Source organism: Sebastes umbrosus, chromosome 3, assembly GCF_015220745.1.
Source record: "Sebastes umbrosus isolate fSebUmb1 chromosome 3, fSebUmb1.pri, whole genome shotgun sequence".
NCBI lineage: Eukaryota > Metazoa > Chordata > Actinopteri > Perciformes > Sebastidae > Sebastes > Sebastes umbrosus.
Window position 1 is genome coordinate 40506694 of NC_051271.1, and position 19630 is coordinate 40526323.

Consider the following 19630-nt stretch of genomic DNA (forward strand, 5'->3'; position numbering starts at 1 on the left):
GGGCTCATAGAGCAGGCGCAGTACTGTCCACTCAGTCACATGGTTTGGTCACGGGGTCACAGCTAACCCCGCTTCGTAGCCCTCGCTCCAGCCTCAGTCTGGGTCTTATTCACATAAACGGAGGAAGGGAAATAACTCTGGATTCAGCTATTAGTGCATTTTACATCTTTTAGGACCTAATGATTTAAATAAGGACTGTTAGCTTTTCATACTGGGAAGTTGATTCACCTCAAAAAAAATTATCCTCTGAGTTACATACGTCTCTTTCCCAATGTAAGTCTATGGGGAAAAGTCTTTTTGGGCCCAATGGCATCACGTGAGGGACCCAGAAGTTGTAGTACTGCCATTTGGCCACTACGAAAGTTGGCATCAACGACCAGCGCTCTTCCTTGGGGCTTGGTGGGTACCGATAGAGCCCATTTTCATTTACATATCTTGAGGTCAGAGTTCAAGGGACCCCTTTGAAAATTGCCACGATTGTTTTTCCTTGACAAAATTGAGTGTGAATTTGAAACGTTATTCAACCTCCTTCCGACAAGCCGGTATGACATGGTTACTACCAATGGATTGCTCAGGTTTTCTAGTTTCATATGATGCCTTCACTCTGGCTTTAAAACTGAGCCCACTACATCCTCCGAAAGATTGATTGTGTTAATGTGTTAAAGAAATTACTGGCGTTAAAAAAAAATTGTGTTAGCGCGTTATTACCACGTTAACTTTGACAGCCCTAAATAAGCAGAAACTGTACGTTTTCTGTGGAACACTTAAGTTTATATTGAGAAGACACTATGCATATAAGTGGAAACTGACATGCCATCCCTGACACATCTAAAACTAACGCTAGAGGGGTACCTAGAGCATCATAGTTTGAAGCGGAGGGCCATTGACCAAGCTGCAGACTTTGATGAGTTGGGAGTGAGAGTGTGTTGAATTTAAAGAAGGAAAAATACGTGGATCTGGAGCATTGCACAAATGTTACTTCGCTATCAAAGTGCCACAGATGAGGGAAAGGATTTTCAAGGTGGCAGAGTTGTTCATGTCCAGTGGGGAGAAGTGGGCCAGATGTGGCTTTATGGGTTGCTGTTGGCTTGGATATGTGCGTGTGAGAGAGCATGAAAGAGAGACAGACAGACAGACAGAAAGATAGAGGGATGGACAGCAGAAAGAGAGAGTGTGAGGGAGGGAGGTATGTCATGCTTGCCAAACCACTCAGCAAGACTCTGATTTATTTGGCAACTGCTAGATGGTGGTCTGAGTACAAGAGGCCACCTACACCAGTGTCTGACCTCCGACCCGCTTCAACTTTTGAAATGAACTCAGCTGTCCTTGCTAAATCTACACCCAGACAGGAGGGATGAGATGTTATTGGGGAGAACACACACAGGCAAACATACCCACACACACACAAAGACACACATGCTTGCATTTAGGCCACAGTAAACATATGTACAAGTGTGTGTGCTTGTACCCACACACCCACACATGGGAATGCAACACATGGACATCGTCAGACAAGATGGAAAAAGACTTCACATGATGGAGAAGGAAGAGAAAAGGAAATGTCTCTTTCGCTCTTTAAACTACGTCACCACAGCACTTTCCCTGTGAGTTTACGGTTGCCGTGGATGGGTTGGCATAGAAAGCCCAGTGTGTCGCATACCGGCGCTTAAGGGTGCCTTGTGCGGCGGTATCGAACTCCGACGGCCGTGAGAAAGCGTCGGTATTTGACGCCCTGGGAATGACAACAGGTTGGTTCACGAGAATGGGACGGACAGACGGACCGATCGATGGATTTGATGGACAGTGCTTACCTTGCAAGGCAGCTGGATTCTTGCGATATCAGAATATCACATGATCACTTATCACACGGAAATCCATTTTTTCAGGATCTTGTCAGTGACCGGACCAATCAGCGTCCTGTGAGGAGCTACTGGCAGCTACGGGCGTGGTTTATGTTGTATATTTATGTGTGCAACGTGATCTCATGGGGTGGCACGCCACTTTTATGGACATTCCGCCTGTCATGATATGCATTTAAGCTGTTCATGGTCACAGGTTTAATGTTGTGAAACGTCATTTTCATGCGTCATTTAGTGCTATAATGTTAACGTAAAGCGGTTGCGGTTATGTTTAGGCAAGAAAACTACTTAGGTTTAGGAAAAACATCATGGTTGGACTTAAAATAAGTACATAAACTAAGCAAAATATGTACATAAACAACGCAACATAAGAATGAAAAAGACCGCTAATATTACCAAAACAACCCTAACTTTGGCAGAAAATAGTGTATTCTTCAACGTGATCTCACAGAAATATGTGAAAGGACTACAACCTCTTGAGAGCGCATTGCACATTACGTAATTTTAACACATTCCGTACCACCACCACGGAAACAATTTAACGTAGGTTTTAGGCAACAAAACCTACTTGGTTAGGTTTAGAAAAAAAAATGATGGTTTGGGTTAAAAGAACTGTGTTTGGTTTCCGTGCCACCACCACGTAATGCGCTGCCAACAGGTCGCGGTCATTTTGGGTTATTCAGATCAGGCTGGTATTGTCACTGCACAGTAGGAAGAAGCTGATTGAGAAAAAAGGTTTTCAGGGCCTCTTAATTAGTACTTAGTCATACAGACAGTTTTGGTTTTATTTGGACATGTTTTGAGACATCTGACAAGGATCTGTTTCTTTTCAATTATTTTGAACAGACTAGTGCAAATGTCAAAGACAAACAAAGTCCTCTTGCTGGATACTGAGGTAGCATATTGATCATACATCAATATGATCATCACATTCACACCTGGAAGCTGCCCAGTACAAACACGGTCTGATCTGCTGGCCACTGAAGCGGTTGGGGCTAACGGCCTTGCTCAAGGGCACCTCAGTGGTGGCAATGAGGGAGGGGCCAGCACTGCTTTTTCACTCCCCCTCCAAGATTTATCCTGCCATTCCGGGGGATTGAACCGGCGACCTTCTGGTCTCAAGCTCGCTTCTCAAACCTTTAGGCCACCACTACGCCTTGCTTTTTTAAATACTATTAATAAAACAGCTGTGTGACCGGGCTGATCCATTATAATGAGGTGGATGCAGAAATCTCAAAGTTGGATAAATAAAACCAAAACTACCTGCAAGGATAGGAAAGTGAGAAAATATGTAAAAATTGTAATTTGGGTGAAATTACCCTTTCATGTATTTTAGGCCCTGTCCTCTTACTTTAATCCTCTGTCCCTCATTCTCCCCATTCCCCATACAGATGGTTCTGGGCTGTGACCTTGGACACACACACACATGCACGCAAACACATGCGCACACACACATCCATCTGCTTGCACTGAGTCTCTCTCTCTCTCTCTCTCTCTCTCTCTCTTTGTCGTCCCTATTGTTGTTTCCATGCCTTTGAAATTTAAAAATATCCCACCCCGGTTGTGTTCTGTACATTTTGTTACCATGGTGATTACCATGTAGAGCAACCAAAAGGAGTGTGTGTCTGTGTGTTTGTGTGTGTGTGCATGTATGCATGTATAATGTGTGTTCATGTGCCAGTAACAGTGCTATCGGCCAAGCACAGAGTCTAAAGCTATTTTCTAAGGAAACAACAATAAAAGGAGAAACACCGACCATCCCCTTTCTTTGGTTTCTCCTCCCCTTTTTTCTCTTCTTCTCATCTTTCTCATTCTCTATCTTTTTTTTCTGGCCCTCCTTACTCTCCTTCATCCCTATCTTTCTCAACTGTCCCATTCCTTTCTCTCTCTCTCTCGCCCTTCCATCTCCCAGCCCCTCCCTCTCTGCGCCAGCCTTCAAACGCCCTCCATCGGCCTCCTGCACCCCATGGCAACAGCCGTGAGAGGGAGCGAGGAGGAGAAAGACAGAGGGAGATTGACAGGAGGTGTCTCAGAAGGTCTTGTGGGAGTTGTACTGTATGTGGTAGTGATACTGAGTGAATGGCCGGACTCATCTGGCACGCACATTGCAGCCCACTGACGACAGCATGCATCAAAACATCAAGGTGTCGGCTTATACCTCATCGTCACAGTGGCTTGAGAAACCAACACACTACACTTTGGATATGATTTAATGAGGGGTTGCCCTCTGCATGTGCAGCACCGTCGCACAGCAGTTTGTCAAATAGTCACAAAATGTAATGTATTGATTCGTGTACATAAACACGAATTTCCCTTTTTTTCGTGACTGTCAGCAAATCACTTCGTATGTAATCCACGTAACTGTGAACCGGGAAGTATAGAGAGCAACGAATGCCGCAGAGGAGGACACAGGACTTTCACCCATGAGACTGGTGTTGAAAGTTGATTTATTTGTCACGTAACATCCGTACTTAAGTTACAGCACTTCCGCAGTTATTTGAACCCAGACTGTGATCTTTTCCTAAAGCTAACTAAGTCATTTTTGTCACGTAACTTCCGCACATAAGTTACGCCACTTCTGGTGTTATTTTAACCCAAACTGTTATGTATTCCTAAACTAATTAGTTGTATTTTGAAAAGACTGGAGCAAAAATTGACTCGCGTGTCATGTGTTGCTGGATATTCGTAAGAAAATGCACGTAAAACATGTTGTTGAAAGTCGTGCTGAGCGTCACGAAAAAAAAGGGGAAATTTGTGTTAATGCACACGAATCAATTAGATTACATTTTGTGACTATTTCACAAACTGCGTGAGACTGTGTTGGTGTGTGTGTGTGTGTGTTTGTGTTGCTGTCTGTCATTCCTACTCCAGTTGTTGGTGGTGTGTTTATTTGTGTGCTGGTGTGTTTGTGATGAACGTGGATTCATATTTTATGTTTCAATGACGTCTCTCCTTGAAACATGTGCATGTTTAACTATTTGGCAATGCGATTGGACACACGCCTCAGTAAACACGCCTCACACACAGTCGGTGATGGATAGATATTTCAATTTGTGTGTATTCTTGTGTGTCATCAAATTAGATGCATATTATTCTGCCATGTAATGTTCCCTCCTGTTTTGGTGTACATGTAATTATGCTCATATGCAGCTCTGTGTGTTTGTGTACGTTTAAAGCCATGCAACGTTCATCCCTTCTTATCAAGGGAGCATTAGGCTCTTTTAATCTAGGGGCGGTCCCCATGTGCATCCACCACCCTGGACTGATGAAGGGCAGAGCAGCAAGGGAGGAGCAGCCAAAAAGGCCTGGTGGGTCTGTTCATCTGACTGAGTCAGCTTGTAGAAAAAGTGGATCTCAGCAGCCTTTTACACTTAGGCAGGGATTACTGAAACCACAGAATGATATTGATTGATATATTTCTTCCTGGTTTCAGTCTGTTAGGTGATAATAGACACCCTCAGAGAGTTATATGAGACGGATAACAAAGTGCTGAAACAGGGAGGGAGAGGAGGGAGGGAGAGGCATCTGCCAAAATACAGGATCTAATGTGACGGCCCTCTGGTGAAATGCCTACGTAGAGACACCTGGCTTGGGTGTTAAAGGATCATTCTGGTTTATTACATCTTGGGTCAATTTGAGTAATAATTCCCCCTTAGCCTTAATTTTCTTTTCCAAATAAGTATCTGTTAATAATTAAGAAATTATTTGTAAACCTTAAAGAAATGTTTGTAAAACATCTATAAACATTACAGATATACATGTTTGTAGCACTTTGTTAATGGTCAATAATTGGTTTGTAAACCGTCTATAAACATTATTTGGATGGATGGCTATTATAAAGTTGCAAATGATGATTATAATAACTTCTTAAATGGTTAATAAATACTTTGTAAAGCATCTATAAACATTATTTAGCTAGATAGTTAATACTTTGTCAATGGTTAATAATAGGTTTCTGCTCCATCTATCTACGTAATAATTTTAGATGTTTTACAGAAGAATTCTTAAAGGTTTACAAATCAAATCAAATTTGGTAATCAATAACAAATACTTAATATAGTATATAAAATGTTATAATGACTGCAACAATGAACTGATAATAAATACTAATATAATCAGAATTTAATTGTTTTCGTACATTATAGCATTACTAATAATTAGTACAGTGTTAATGCACTGTAATGCAAATGTAATAATAACTATTAACAAAGTATAATTAACTATCAATTTACCATTTATAAATAATTATTATAAAGTGTTACCCTTCATTTTAATGATGTCACAGAACTCAGTGATTCATTTGGGGATTACATTCCTATTATTGACAAGAGCGATGGTTGAAACCATGAAAATAAGTTGTAGTAAACCAGAATTATTCTTTGAACCTATGTTCAGTGCAGCTTAAACCAAATTCACAACACACGACTTGCTGTCTTGTAATCGTGAGTATTGAAGTTGTTGTGGTTTTCACAATACACACTACCAGATCTTTCACCAGTAGGAATCCCCAATGAGTAGTTTTCTCACAAAAACAAATGCCGAAGTGACACAGGAAATGACGTAATACCATGCGTGAGACAAGATTTTTTGTTGGAGGAATCCACAGAACTTTCATTGGAGTCCTGCTTGTTGTGTCATACTCTGCCCTGCTCCATGTTTTCCTTTGTTTCATTCATATCATTCATGTTTGGTGTTTCCTGTTTTATTTCCTCACTCACCTCTCCTCTCATTTCACATCCCTAACTCCCTGCCTTTGTGTGTTTTCCCACCAGTTTTGGATATTTGTCCCGCCCCAATTGCGATATTACGAAACCAACTCTAGTTAAGTCATGACCCGCCCTACTCTGCCTCTGATTGGCTGACCATGATATTCTTACCCTAACCCTAACCAATTTCACTCCTCATGCCTAAATCTAACCAATCCAACCAACGAAGGCAGTGAGTGCTAGCCAATCAGAGGCAGAGAAGGGCTGGTCATGTCTTTGCTATAGGATTCATAATTTGGCACCCTGATTAGTTTCACCCATCCCTCGTTAGCTCACCAGACCTCCTGCTCACCTGTTCTCTCTTCCCCTACCAGTCATTCACTATACCAGCACAGTTCCAGTCTGTCTTCGTTGTTGCATGAAGTTCTGTTGACCTGTAATATGCCTGGTGTTCCTGCCTGCTTTTTGGTCTCTTGGCTTGTAAGCTTTTTGCTTGATTAAAGTATTTTGTTTGTCGTCTCAGAGTCTGCATTTGGGTCCTTCCTGGTTACAGCGTCGGAGGCTCCCGTTCATTCCTATGAGAGTGTCTCAGTGGCGCATGAAGCCAAAATGGCTCGACTGCCGAGTGATAAAGTATCTGGATGCCTGGCAATCTTCCGCAGTCATTGGGCCCATAGAGCAGGCACAATAGCGTTTCCTTTAACTCCTCCTCCCAGCCCTCGCTCCAGCCTCGGTCTGGGGCTCATTCATGTGAACGGAGGAAGGGAAATAACTCTGGATTCAGCTATTAGTGCATTTTACAACTTTCAGGAAGTAATGATTTAAATAAGGACTACTAAGTGTTCATACTGGGAAGTTGATTTACCTCAAAAAGGATTATCCTCTGACTTAAAGTTGTCTCTCTCCCAATGTAAGTCTATGGGAAAAAGTATTTTTGGGTCCAATGGCATCACGTGACGGACACAGAAGTTGTAATTCCACCGTTTGGCCACTATGAAAATTAGCTTCAAACCAAGGGCTTGGTTTCCACACGTTTCCTCTATGTGCAGCAACAACTGGTCCGTGTTGCAAATGCAAATTGTTAAAAGCAACCCCTCTCCCCTGGTTTCCCCTCGACCCGTGTCTCAGGTTCTCATTGGCTGTAGCGCTAATGAAAAAAATTGTTTATAACGTGAATATACTGGCATTAAACAATCAGAGAAACTAGTAAACCTGAGGAATCCATCAGCACCAACCATGTCATACTAGCTTGTTGTGAAGGAGGTTAAATAACACTCCAAACTTTAAGTAAATATTTGAAAAACTGTCATGTCCATTTTCAAAGGGGTCCCTTGACCTCTGACCTCCAGATCAGTGAATGTAAATGGGTTCTATGGGTACCCACGAGTCTCCCCTTTACAGACATGCCCACTTTATGATAATCACATGCAGTTTGGGGCAAGTCATAGTCAAGTCAGCACACTGACACACTGACAGCTGTTGTTGCCTGTTGGGCTGCAGTTTGCTGTGTTATGATTGGAGCATATTGTTTTATGCTAAATGCAGTACCTGTGAGGGTTTCTGGACAATATCTGTCATTGTTTTGTGTTGGTAATTGATTTCCAATAATAAATATATACATACATTTGCAAAAAGCAGCATATTTGTCCACTCCCATGTTGATAAGAGTATTAAATACTTGACAAATCTCCCTTTAAGGTACATTTAGAACAGAAACAACATATGGGATTAATTTGTGATTAATCGCGATTAACTATTTGAATCAATTGACAGCCCTAAAATATACTGATTACTACAGCTTGAAGAGAAAAAGACGGACAAGGTAAGAAATAGAAAATGTACCAGGTACCCAACTGTATAGGGGATGATGTAGCTCTGTGTTGTCGTTGCCATCACATTTAAGACAGTGGATGGTGAGTGTATTCCGATGAGCTTCTTCCAGGAAGTCCTAGGTTTCCATGGTTGGTAATTACCTCTCCTGGAGACTGACCAGGGCGAGAAATAAATCTAGACGTGTGTGGACTGGAGGGATGATGGCTTTAGCTAGTGGCAGAGGTGACACACACACACGCACACATAAACATGCACTCTCATAGAAACACTATTCCTCAATCTACCTAGCCACAAGCAGCGAAACAGGGATTTGAGACAGGAGCTTTCTCCTTAGCCAACTGATAAACTCCTGTTAGTAAATCCTACAGCCAAATAAAGTCTCCAGCCTGGCAGATGTAATGTATCCCCATTCTCTGCTTCTTTAATACTTTTAGCACTGTGCGGTCGTTGAGCTATTGGGTCTGATCACCTCTGATACTGTCTCTCTCTCCTCCACCTTCCCAATCCCTTCAAACAAACTTGTTTTAATGAAAATACATTCCTGGGTTTGGCGGATTTAGCGTATTTTCCTCCACTCTCATCTCTCCTTCTCTCACCAGAATGTTTTTTTTTTTTTCTTGGAGCAAAAGTGCTGAAGCTCCAGCTGGAGCAGTGGTGGCAGCAGCCCATTTTAAGAAGTGCTGACGCCAGAGTGCTGAGCATTTCTGTGTGCATTCAAGGAATGAGGAATGCACCTCCAACCGGCTTAAAGAGGGAGGCGGAAAGAGGGGTAGAGGAAGAGAGTCGGGAGCTTGGTAGAAAGGATGGAGGGAGAGGAAGAGAAAGGTAGAAATGATGGTAGAAAGAAAGACATAGTAGTAATAATAGGATAGAAATAAGTAAGGAAGACTCAAAGTAATGCACTGTATTACACCTTCACCATCAATGCAGCTCTGTCCTGGTAAACAGCCGAGGACTCCCCAGGATAGCAGCTAGGGGTGAGACAAAAAATTGATTCACCTATGTATCGCAATTTTCTTATTTTACGAATTTGAAATAGATGTTTTAATGCCAGAATCGATAGATTTGATTCATTTGAGTCTATGTGGAGGTAGAAGGAAGTTACCGCTTTTATTGTTGTAGTCTGAGTAATATGACGTCATATCCGTTCCGTATCCGTCAACCAAAACAAACCGCAGCCGGCCGAAATGAGAAAGTATAAAACGTTGGAGGGTCAGCGTGGATACGACCTGCACCCTCACATGTTAAATCCAGCGTGGTAAACACGACACATCCAGTAAAGGATGGAAACACTTTGGGTTTCACACATTGACAGGAAAAGCAGAGCTAGACAGAGCAGAGCTAAAGCTGCATGCTAACTCTGTCACGGACAGGAAACGTTATCGTACTGCATCAACGTGTGGTCAAACCAGCTGTCACTCTCGTCTCCGTGGTCAAATGGGCCGACGCTACGACTGTAGAGCACCCATATACTGACATTTCTGTTCTCTGCATTGAAACGGCCCCGATGGAGCTGACCATGGATGGATAAAGCGAACGGAGCTGACGGGAGAGCTAGAGACCACCTTGGAGAAGTTAGAGGAAGTAGACACGTGGGACTATGTCCACTTTTCAAAATAAGGTGTTAACAAAGGGAACTCTATGCAAAATACATATATGGAAATAAGATTGATGACATTACATGTCCCTTATAAATTAAAACAAAAATACCACTAATTATTGGAAATCAAACATTTTTACTGTATCAATTTAGATATTTTTTCAAAGTAAAAATCCCTAAAAGTGTATGTTTCATATTTTTCCCATGGTCTAGTGTTTAAAAAGATAACAAAAAAACGCAATAAATCGTAATATGGAATCACAATACTTATCGAATCGGCACTCGAGTATCATGATAGTATCGAATCGAGAGATAGGTGTATCGCCCCAGCCCTAATAAACAGCAAACTATTGGGTCCTATCTAGACACTCAGACTGGATTCAGAGCTTCGTTTATGCAAGCATTGGGGTGGCAGCTCATATTTCTTTTTGTCATGACTTATGGGGTGTTCCATCAAGGACAAGAAAAAGCTAATTTGAATCCTAATTTAGTTTCAGAATGGTCAGCAGAAAAGTTTGTGAAAACTTATATTCGGTGGGTCACACACACCATACAGAATATATCACAATTATCAAAAGGGTGTAAGGGGTGAAATATGGTGACAAAATGGTGGGGGCCAGATTAAGCCACAGACATTCCCATACAACAATAATCCACAGCAGATGATGCCTGACACACACATGTGCTCCATGAGGACAGTGGCTTTGATGGAAAGCATCACGGCCACACAGCCATGATCATTATTTCCTGCACACTGATTTACCATACATGCATCTGTGATGCATTTATAATTACTGAAGTCATGGACTGTGAGTGAACCCTTCCTAAATATGCTGCAAAATGTGAATGCACCTCATGGGTATTTTGACATCATACACCAACTGGCAACGATGAATCTTCTGGTCGGGTAATATGAGGAGTGACAGCGGCAACGGAAACAGCGACACGTCGGGCCAAACCACAGCTCTCTCACAGTACCTCTACAAACTCCACAGCATCCATCTGTCCATCCGTGCACGCAGCGGCACTTGCCAAATCCTCAAAACCTCATTCGCAGGGATCGACGTGTAAAAGTGTTGAACTCCTACACAGCTGTGAGTGGCGGTGGAATCCCTTTCCAAGGATCGTTGAGGTATGCTTGACAGGCCAGAGGTCTGTCAGCAACCACTGGCATGAGGATACGACAGGGGGAGCCGGCGGTGGTAAGACCAGTTATTGAAGGCAAACGGTTCATGAAAAGGGAAATACTGTGGAGTCAATATTATAAATCAATACATTCTCACTTCCAACTCGTAAAATACCGCCGCTTGGTCAGTGCAGACCGACGCACGGGGTACCCCTCCCCTCTCGTTACTTTTGGACGGACTGGGGTTGGCGTGTCAATTTACGCTCGTTACATGCAGTAAGTAGTAGTAGTGTCCTTTCAAATAAACTTCCGTCTTCACAGGAAGTTAGGTTTAGGCAACACCACTTAGGTAGGGTAAGGAAACGGTCGTGGTCGACGTTAACTTCACTGACTAACGACTCACAGGACTGACGATACCGATGAGTCACGTGACTAACGACTGACGTGACAAAATAAGTCAACGTTACTTTTAGTTTTGCACGGGACACAAACAGTAGACCCCTGGTTGATTGTCTTGTGTTTGTTTGACCCCTCCGCCAACACTCTCGCCCACCCTGAGCGGACTCTCGCACTATTTAAACTACGTCACTTGCTCCGACCGTCGAATAACGCCACGGGTGGGTTTACATTGGAGATACAGTATATGTCATGGTCTTTGGTTTTAGTTGTAGTTTGTTTCCTGTTTTATTTTGTAGGTTCCGTCCTACAATCATGTTTTGTTTTATTGCCTGCCTTTGTATTTTCCCGGCTTTAGGCTGTATCCGACACTACAGAGGTGGGAGTAAGTCACACATGTGCTAGTCACAAGCAAGTGTCAAGTCTTAACCTTCAAGTTTCAACAAGTCCCAAGTCACTGTGGTGAGAATCAAGCAAGTCAAGTCGAGTCCCTGCTCAGGTCAAGCAAGTCACAAGTCAAGTTATACTAAATTCTGATGATCTCCCCCAGTTTCCACATTTAAAATCAGTTCAAAGACAGTGGTCATGAAAAGATGATTATAGACATACTCTACAGGGCTCATGGCGAGTCAAATTAAAATGCTCACCATGGCAAATAAAAAAAAGTTGCAAGTGAAGAGTCCCTTGAAAATATTGAGTTATGGATAAATAAATATTGTTAACAAAATCTGTATTCTTCATTCCTTCTCTCTTCCTTTTATTTTCGATCCGGAGGCTGCTTTATTATTATTAATAATAATTATAATAATAATAATAATAATAATAACTAATGTTATGGGAATATCACGTATTCAAATGAAACATTTACAAACCTCCTCTGATTATTACCTCCGCCAAGGTCGAAGGCCTAAGAAGGAGGTTATGTTTTCACCGGCGTTGGTCTGTTGGTTTGTTGGTTTGTCCGTTATTAGGACTGCTCCAAAAGTCCGTAATGGATTTGAAAGAAATTTTTTGGAGGGGTAGGGTATGGCACAATGAACCATCCATTAGATTTTGGTGGCGATCTGGATCATGATCCGGCTTGGGAATCTTTTTTTTTTTCCAACATATTTTTATTATGGGAATTTTTTTAATAACTCCCTCAGCCTGTGCATTAACATCACAGGCTTTAGGACATGCACAGTGTGAATGATGACGCGTTCATGACGCGTCACCCTGCCTCTTTCCTTCTGCCTGCAGAGAAAGAGCGGGGGGGTGGTTGGAGGGGGGACACCTGTAGATTCAGTGTCTTTTCACATTAAACTCTGTGAAATTCCAGTTGAGTTGGACCAAAGCACACTTGGTGATTGTTAGAACACGTGGATGATGGCACTAGCTGCACGAAGGGGGGGGGGGGGAGTGCCATTCTAGTTTATTGTGCATTGGTAGGCTATAAACTATCCCTTAGCTATAAAACAAAAGGGTCATACATTTCATGGCCATCAGAAACTTTTAGAAAAACTTTTGACAACAAACTTGATCATCAGAAAATAATGCATCGTAATTATGAATGAAGCGATCTCTGCCATGATAAAAATCAACACCTGGGCTGTAATCCCATCTGTCTGGTTCTGTGGCTAATCTACCTAACGCCTGGTCACCATATCAAACACTGTACATTACTTTACATAACGTTAGCTAACGGGCTCAGAGTTCATTTAGTTAGGGTATTATCACAGTTTAGCTAACTTACTAACGTTAATCTGTTAATGACCTCAATCAGATATGCATAAGAAGCTCCAGTCCACTATAAATCTAGCATAACATTAACGTAACTTGCATGCAAATAAATTATTGAATTAACATACAAATCAAACGAAATGTACCTTGAAACACATGAAATATTAACAAGGCTTTAATCACAAGGCTGTCCCCCTCATGACACACTGACAGTCTGGGAGTTCTGTAGACAGTTTTCCTCAGAGGAAACTTATTGTTGTCTGGGCCTACCTATATTATTTTTCCACTTTATTTTTGAACCCGAAGCATCTCTGTCACATTGTGGAGCTCAGACAACATTTTGTCCAGGATGGAGACACCGTCCGGGCGAAAGACTGACAGGACGGACGGTCCTGAGGGAGATATAAGAGGAGCCAAATGCCTGTTGATGCGCAGAAGGAACTGTGTAGAATAATTAATCAAAACGACACGTTTGATGTGCACATACTGTATAAGCACGGAGGGTCCGTGTGTAATTGTGGCTTAACACTGCGACTGCGGCGGTGCGCTGTGTTCGCTCTCTGTATAGTTATCTCGTGCACACAAATTAATTAACGAGTGGAACATGATAAACGTCTATGTAAGTATAATATTGTTATTTTAATTGTATTGAAAACCGGGACAATTTGTTAGTGACTGTTGAAAACAGGGACATTTGAGTGTTTTACAGATATGTGTCAGGACTCGGGACACGTCAGCTTGAAACTGGGACAGTCCCGGACAAACTGGGACAGTCCCGGACAAACCGGGACGTCTGGTCAGCGTAAACAACACACCAAAATACCGGTGCCTCCATCACCCACATTGATAACCTGCGAAATCAAGCAGGCATCTGTGTTAGCAAGTAACATGCCGCTATAGTTTAACTGGTTATATGGCCCCGAATCAGTCCCCCGATTGTCTTTTACATTAACGAAATGTTTTCTCAATAAAATGCATAATCAATTCGAAGCCAAGTCTACTCACGCTTTTTCTTTTTCTAACATTTGACCAGCCAATAAGTTAGCTAAAAAGACTCACGTACTGTTCTTTGTGGGTTTTGTAGTGACTGATGAAGTTGGATGTTGCGGTGGTCGTGTCACTGATTTTTGAACCGCAGACCTGCATACCGCTGTTCTCTTCTTACTACCGTCATCGACAACATACCGCTGTTCTCTTCTTACTACCGTCATCGACAACATACCGCTGTTCTCTTCTTACTATCGTCATCGACAACATACCGCTGTTCTCTTCTTACTATCGTCATCGACAACATAATCATTGAATCCAAATTGTATTATTTTTGGACTAGGCCCCTACATGACAGCTCGCTGCCTCCTGCGTTGGCCTCTGCTGCGTCCTACTAGGTTGCCAGGTTTGAAATCCCAGATGTTTCAAAAACAAAACGTAACTTCTCAATATCTAGAAAAATTTAAATATATAATAAAAAAATAAAAAAAGTCAAGTCCTTTCGGGTCATCTGTCTCAAGTTTAAGTCAAGTCTCAAGTGTTATGCCCAGCTTGTTCAACAGCATAACAAAGAAGGGAAGTCCACACAGTAACAGTTTATTTTAGTCAATTTATTAAAGATAATTCAACTGAATGAACAGAAGTTCAATAAGGGTGTAAAGATAGTAGTCAGTAGTGAGGTGTGGGTGATGGGTGCTGTGAAACTATAAGGCTACCCTAAAATCCCTGTAACATGAAGGATAACTAAAGATAAGCAACCCAAACCAAACCAAGATTGGAGCCTACTGGGCACCAGCCTTCCATGAGTGAGAGCGCAGCCATCTTGAAATGACCCTGCTTTTATCTGCTCTCAGCAGGTGAGGCCAATCTCCTAATGAGAGGGGAGGGGCCAGGCAGTAAGGGGAACTGACAGAGGCAAACAGGCAGGCCAAGACTGAGAATCACATTGACAAGGCCATCACACAAGTCATGAATACCAAGTCAAAGTCAAGTCGAGTCTTTTAACAATGTTAGTCAAGCAAGTCTCAAATCCTCAAATTTGCGACTCGAGACTTGACTCGAGTCCCCCACCTCTGCGACACTGCATACCACACTAGTAGTACGTACTGATTTAGCCAGAATGTAGCATATAGCATGTAATATGCAGTAAGCAAACAAAAGCAAAATCTACAGGATGCCAAAAATACTCGGATGTGACATTGATTTGGAAAAAATCTCCAGTCTATCTCGCCTACTGTATCCCACAATGCAAAGCGCTCGAACGGTAAAGGCTACGGTTACAACAACAGCAGCCAAAAACCAGTGAGAACTCAACCGTGTATATTTTGAATATCTGCAGTTTTACGATATTAGATGGCGAATCGAACATTTGCTCCAACGTTTTGGGAGTTTAGAAGCTCCACAAACTGCCTTGACAGCTAGCTAGATCCTGTCGGGGGCGCTACCTCTCCAAGTGGTTAGTCACGCTCACAGACCGCTATGAGCTGGCTGGAGCTCTCTCAAGAGACCGGTCTGTAGACAAGAGGCTTTTATTTCCCTGTTGACGGATGATTTATTTAAATATCACAATATTACAACATTATAAATTAACAGCTGCTTTTTTGGAGTTAAAAAGCGCCACAATCGCCTGCAGGCGTAGCTCTCTGGAGAGCCGGCCAGTGACGCTCACAGAGCGGCTACAGAGCAGCAGAGTGGCGAGAGAAGAGGAGAGGGAAGAGAAGAGGAGAGGGAAAGAGGGCAGAGAGATACCTGCTGAGACAACATGATCATTTTCAACATTATTATAATATTTGTAGGGAGATCAGTCCACTGTTTAGTTGCTGTAAATGAAAAAGCAGTTTGAGTAAACTTTGTCGAGTAATGTTTTATATTTCCCGTCTCCCCTCGCTGATGATCCTGTTTGTCTGACTTCACTATGAGCTGTTGGAATAAATTGATTAAACCTGCAGTATCTTATAAAGTAAACTAACATTGGTAACAAACCAAAAAAATCAAAGTTGTATTTTTCAATAATATTGCAATAGTGGTGCGAGTTAGTTATTTGTCCAGCGCTTTAAGAGCTGGTTTAAAGACTAAATCCTGGTCTAGCATACTGCTAAATACATCGCTTTAACTATTTCATACTGCACACTACCGAGGAACGCAGTATGCAGTATGTACTGTATACTGCATACTGCGTTCCTCAGTACTGTGTAGTAGGCGGTTTGGAATACAGCCATTGTCTGCATCGTCCTGATCAGTTTCACCTGTTCCTAATTAGTTCTGCACTCACCTCACCTGTTCTCACTTTCCCAGTTGGTCAGTCACTATTTATACCACCTCAGTTCCTCTGTTCTTTGTCGGTTCGTCATTCGTCATGTATGGAGATTTTTTTGCCTGTTACCTGTCTGCAGCTTTGACTTTCAGTTTGTAAGCCCTTTTGTTATTTAAATATCTTTGTTGAATCTGGGCGTCTCTGCATTTGGGTCCGTCCTGCCTTTTCTGCTCCCTGCACCGTGACAAGTTGGAAGCCTGGTTCGTCACATACTGTCGCTAAAGGGCGTTTCCGTGGTTAATGATGCCGAGGGTCACTTACAAACGGCGGTATTTGATGAATTGGGAGTGAGAACGGGTTGTACAAATCATTATGAAATGAAAAAATGGACATGTACAGTAAAACATCGACAGTCGGAGTGAAAAAAATGCATTGATGAAATGAAGAGTCACATGCTGTTCACACTTCATACATATATAAAAAAAAACAAATACAAACACAAACGTGCAATGAGTCCTATGGGGGCTTTGTGATTGAACAAATGGGAAAGGAGAGGGCACTGAACATCACTTGGTGTCTCTCACTGTTGACTGAGGTCCATAGTGTCTGCCTGCAGAGTGAAGAGTCCTCCGCTTCTCCAGTTGCCCCTTGTCATCCTTCAGCGTCCTTGACTCTCCACTTCAGGCAACTCTCTGCCCCCCTGGGAGCCCCGGGCACTGCCAGCTGAGCCACCTTGTCGACAGTTCTCTCCCATGGCTGGCCGCTGCCGACGCCTCGCTTTGTACCCTGGAAAAGACAGGAAGAACACATCACCCCCTGAAGATAAGCATGGGAACATTTCATCATAGGGAGCACGGGTGACAACGGTGGTCGGAGACAGGTAGATGTATTCTATTATTCACAGCCCAGCAAGGGCGTCAGATCTCCCTGGCGATCGCTACAGAGGCCGGTGTCAGAGGCGACATCAAAAAGACAAGGGCTCGGTGACAGCCGCCGACTACGCCACCGCCGAGGTAATTCCCAAGTGCCCCGGCAAGGGTCCCTACTCTGGAGGCATCAGTGGGATCAGGAAAGGTCACCTAGCAACACAGGTCAAAGCTTTGATCCAATCAGAGGGAAATCCAGTAGGTAAGGGCTTTTATGAGTGAGGGGTAGAGGGAAATGGTTGGCTGTCATTTTGTATTTCAGAGGCAAAACATGGAGTCAAAGGGAAGCAGGCAGCAGCAGCCCCATCATTATTTAATACACAGCTCGCTTTAGATGCTTCTAGACTAAAACACAGGGTGAAAACAAAAAAGGACCCATGATAACGGTTATTATTAAACTGCATATTTTATGAGGCCCCTCCCGATTAGAAAGTCAATTGGCGGTTATATATTCACGCAGGCAGCGAAAAGACACTGAGAGAGTGACCCTCAAGCTTGACCTTGCACGCTTTGAACTTCTTCTCCTCAGCCCCCTCCTGTCTCCCTCTCTTTCTGCCTGCACTTGGTCCCCGAGAATGAATGCTTGGGTTCAGGCCGTCCAGCTGCATAAGTAAACCACATTACATTTTAGGAATGTAAATAGCAGAAAGTGCTTTTGTGAAAAATTCATTGGATGCTCCCGGCTGGACCACATAATTATTTAGAGAGCATATTTAAATACCTCTTATGATTATGGAGGAATGCACGCAATTTCCCTTTCAATGTCCTAACCGGTCATTTGGTCTGGAGATAGGAGGTCACAAAGACTGAATAGGAAACTATAGAAATGCTGAGTGCCATTGCAGTGAACCGTGGCGAGGGAGGTGATCTGTTGAAGAGTTCCAACTGCTCTTTGGACCCCGAACCAGTGTCTACAACTGGAGAATCATACACATCCACAGAACGAGTGCTCCAGGCTGACGGATCATTGCAATTGAATTTGAAACGTTAAAAATCTCGAAAGGCGTACTTATTGCACGCTAAATGCCTTGCGCATTATCGTGACATTTATACGGCTATTTGTGCAAACGGGCTGCTTTGCTAATACTGTATCCCACTAAGCTAGCCTGGTTCCAGACCTCTGAATTGCCATCCACATCTCTGATTTGTTTTAGCTAATCATTCATGGAGATCTGGTGTTGCGCCCACCAGACCTCAGCCAATTATGGAAACAATCAACCAATCAGAGCTTTGTATGCGGGATTAAGAATGGGTATGTCATCTTTCTTCATAGCTAGCTAGCTGCCTACATCCAATAAAAAAAAATTCTACAGAGATGGCGACAAAAGTGGATCACACTGTAGAATACTTGATGTCAATCAACTTACAGACCTACTAACTCTTAAATCAACATATTTCTCTGGTCTTTGTGAATGACGTTAACTGCAGCTTTTGTGGTGACTAAAAATAAAGTCCATAGGACGATCAGCTGCCATGATATCATTGAAGTTGAATACCATTCGTCAGGGTTTTAACAGACAATTTGTCAGGACCATCAGCAATATGCAGCGTCATCCGACCTCATCGGCTAAACAGACACATTAAGCTGGAGAAACATACATGGGTTTGTGCTTGTCAAATACGATTCCCGCCAAGATAACCCTGATACACGCATGATATGCTGAGCTGTGCATATTTTCGCAAAAGATCAAGTGTATACTTTACGCTGCACACCACATCTGCCATGTGTAGAAACATGGTTGAGCTCAAATCGGCTGCCATCGCTCATCACTTCCTCCCCTCTGCGAACTTCACACAGACAGGGCTGACTTCCTGTCTGTCTGGAAGACTGCCTGTCTCTGGGGGAAGGGGGACATGGCTCTGGAATGACAGGACTGCTCTGTATATGCAATGATTCCGCTTTGCCGAAGACAATCGCTTTCAAACATCGAGCTAAATCTCTCCTTGTGTCCTTCTCACGTCCTCTACCATATATTCTGTTGTTATGCAGACTAACAAAGGTACACACTCTGAATCCCCCCCCCCATGATCAAATGCAACAACACTGACAACCAAACATCTCCTCAGCCAACACACAACATCCCCAAAGGTAGGCTGATAGGATATGAGTGAATATGTGGATAGCTGTGATCTCTCTCTCTGTCAAACATCAGTGTCTTCTCCCAAGACAAGAGATTGGTGACGAGACACGAAAACACACTCAAACAATAAACGGTGTTATTGA

General features: G+C 42.8%; 1 long non-coding RNA gene across 1 annotated transcript; it reads right to left on the reverse strand.

Annotated features, from left to right (window-relative positions):
* Positions 1-224: 224 nt before the first annotated feature.
* LOC119483494 lies at positions 225-15654 on the reverse strand. Its single transcript, XR_005205708.1, has 3 exons — positions 15643-15654; positions 8114-8136; positions 225-388 (listed from the first exon to the last, which is right to left on the reverse strand). It is a non-coding gene; the product is annotated as an uncharacterized LOC119483494 (long non-coding RNA).
* Between the last annotated feature and the right edge of the window lie 3976 nt (positions 15655-19630).